Below are 3,430 nucleotides of genomic sequence, written 5' to 3'. Positions count from 1 at the left end.
ATCTTTTAAAAAGGAAAATAAAATAGTAGACAGAGAAAGACATCGCATGTTTATTGGTTGACAGAATTTATATATTGAAAGTGGCTGCATTACTGAAAGTAATATAGAGATTCAGTTTAATTCCCATCAAACTTCTGATGACATTCTTCCCAAAAGTAGAAAAAAAACCCATCCAAATTCACATGAAAACTCAAAAAGACCCCTTTGTCTTGAGCAAAAGTGTCAGTATTGTAAATATGATTCCATGTGATTAATAAAAGTACTTTATGTGTATGTGTGTTTTGCCTACATACATGTATTATGTGTAGCACTTACATGCCTGGTATTTGTGAAAGTCAGAAGAGGGTGTCAAATACCCTGTAATTACAGATGGTTGTGTGTGCTGTGTGAGTGCTAGGACTCCATCCTGGTTCATTGTAAGAGCAACACGTGCTCTTTACCACTGAGCCATTTCTCCAACCCCAATTCACCTGGTTTTAAATTACATTACAGATCCACAAAACAAGTCAGCAATGGAACAAAGGCAGACACATAGAACAGAAGAGAAAGGAGCAGCCAGAAATGGACTCACATCAGTATGGCCTTTTGAGTTTTACAAAGATGACAGAAATCTACATTAAAGCAGAGTCAGTCTCAGTGAAAAAGGATGCTGGGAAAACTAGCCAATCATAGGAAGAAGACAGAAAATTAATCCTAACTCCTCATTTTGCAAATAATAATAATAATAATAATAATTATAATGTGTATTTAAAAATTTAATTTGAATCCCCAAACTTTGAAACTTCTAAAGGAAAATAGATAAAAAAGTATTTCAAAGTCTGAGTATAAACAGAGAGTCTAGGGAAAGATTTCTAATAGTTCTAGAAATAACAGAAAATGTTGACAACTGGAGCCTCACAAAGTTAAATATGGTTCTGCATTGTGAAGGAATAAAGAGACAGCATATAGACAGGGAGAATATTTTTGGCAGTTATTCATGTGGCAGGGTATTAATATCTAGAATATCTAAAGAGATTAATTACTGCAAGAACAAATAACCCAATCAGCAAATGCACAAATATATTTTAATGAGAAAATTGAAATGGCCAAAAATATTAAAAGATATTTAACATGTTTAGCCACCCAAGAAGTGTAGCTGCATTGAGATTTATCCTTACCCCAGGCAGAATGGCTTTTATTCAGCAAACAAAAACAAGTAATGTTCATAAGTGTGTGTGATAAAAGTAATGTTTGTTCAGAATGTATATGAGTCTAACAGCTCTATAAACAGCAGAGATATTCCTTAAAAATCTAAAACTGAACTATTTTTTAATTTAGTTAAACAATTATTGGATATATACTCATAGGAAATGAAATCCACATTGATTAGAGGTATCTGAATATTTGTAAATTTGTGACAATTTGTCCACAATGGTCAAGGTATGGAGTCATCACCATATGATTCAACTATAGGACTAAGCAAGACCCGAGGAGGAATAACATCAGCAGATGTGCTATTGTGTGAATTAGACATCTCACCCTACTCTAGAGAACACCAGATTTGGACAAGAGTCATAATTTCTAAGTGAAAAATGGAAAACACTATACGAGATGGCGAGTTTTCGAAACTGACTCTTACAATGACCATTATAAAGAACCAAGTTCAAGATCCCATATTGAACTCGAGTTGAAAGAGGCGAGTCCGGTCTCAAAATGGAGGTAAAACCGCCTCCCGGTCGCCCCAAGCCTGACTCAGGCTGTCGCCTCTGCTGCCGCTGTTGACACCGCAGGGAGGAGTGCCATGATCCAAAGGAACCAGAACAGTTGAGGAAGCAGTTGAGGAAACTGTTTATTGGCGGTCTGAGCTTTGAAACCACAGATGATAGAGCTTAAGAGAACATTTTAAGAAATGAGGCACACTTACAGACTGTGTGGTAATAAGAGATCCCCAAACAAAACGTTCCGGGGGCTTTGGTTTTGTGACCTACTCTTGCGTTGAAGAGTTGATTGCTGCAATGTGTGCTCGGCCACACAAAGTTGATGGGCGTGTGGTGGAACCAAAGAGAGCTGTTTTTAGAGAGGATTCTGTAAAGCCTAGTGCCATTTAACAGTGAAGAAAATCTTTGTTGGTGGTAGGAAAGAGGACACAGAAGAGTACAACCTGAGAGACTACTTTGGAAAGTATGGCAAGATTGAAACCATAGAAGTTATGGAAGACAGGCGGAGTGGGACAAAGAGAGGATTTGCTTTTGTGACTTTTGATGACCATGACACAGTTGATAAAATTGTTGTTCAGAAATACCACACTATTAATGGGCATAGTTGTGAAGTGAAAAAGGCCTTTCTAAACAAGAGATGCAGTCTGCTGGATCACAGAGAGGCCCTGGAGGTGGATCTGGCAATTTTATGGGTTGTGGAGGGAACTTTGGAAGTGGTGGAGGTAATTTTGGTCATGGTGGAAACTTTGGTGGAAGAGGAGGCTATGGTGGTGGAGGTGGTGGCAGCAGAGGTAGTTATGGAGGTGGTGATGGTGGATATAATGGATCTGGAGGTGATGGTGGCAACTATGGTGGTGGTCCTGGTCACAGCAGTAGAGGAAGCTATGGTGGTGGTGGACCAGGCTGTGGAAACCAAGGTGGTGGATATGATGGTGGTGGAGAAGGAGGAATGACAGTTACAATGAAGGAGGAAGTTTTGGTGGAGGTAACTATGGTGGTGGGAATTATAATGACTTTGGAAATTATAGTGGACAGCAGCAATCAAATTATGGAACCATGAGAGTGGGCAGTTTTTGTGGAAGAAGCTCAGGCAGTCCCTATGGTGGTGGCTATGGATCTGGTGGTGGAAGTGGTGGATATGGTAGCAGAAGGTTTTAAAAAAACCATCAGAAAAGGGCTACAGTTCTGAGCAGGAGAGAGAGCGAGGAGTTGTCAGGAAAGCTGCAGGTTACTTTGAGACAGTCGTCCTAAATGCATTAGAGGTACTGTAAAAATCTTCCACAGAAGGAGCGATGATCCATAGTCAGAAAAGTTACCGCAGCTTAAACAGGAGGCCCTTCTTGTTCAGGACTGTCAGAGCCACAGTTTGCAAAACGTGCAGCTATTGATTAATGCAATGTAGTGTCAATTAGATGTACATTTCTGAGGTCTTTTATCTGTTGTAGCTTCGTCTTTCTTTTTTTTTTTTTTTCATTACATCAGGTATCTTGCCCTGTAAATTGTGGTAGTAGTATCAGGAATAAAAAAATAAGGAATTTTTAACTTTTCAAACAAACAAAAAAGGAACCAAGTTCAACTTAATGAATACTAATGACATGAGTCCTGCCATCAGATCATCAAAAGACACACAAATGTAATAAAAAATTTATATTCACTTATTGCTGTGAACATATATTGCAGGAGAAGATATGACTATTAATTATGAACTTTTATAGAGTGGATATATTAAAAGA

At 38.5% G+C, this 3,430-nt stretch overlaps 1 pseudogene; it reads left to right on the top strand.

Annotated features, from left to right (window-relative positions):
• The first annotated feature begins 1,692 nt into the window (after positions 1–1,692).
• On the top strand, positions 1,693–2,855 carry LOC121463060 (annotated as a pseudogene).
• The last annotated feature ends 575 nt before the right edge of the window (positions 2,856–3,430 follow it).

Source organism: Microtus oregoni, unplaced genomic scaffold (assembly GCF_018167655.1).
Source record: "Microtus oregoni isolate MIOR12 unplaced genomic scaffold, Mior012 000025F_ref0000491, whole genome shotgun sequence".
Lineage (NCBI taxonomy): Eukaryota > Metazoa > Chordata > Mammalia > Rodentia > Cricetidae > Microtus > Microtus oregoni.
This window is presented reverse-complemented; position numbering and strand designations above follow the sequence as displayed.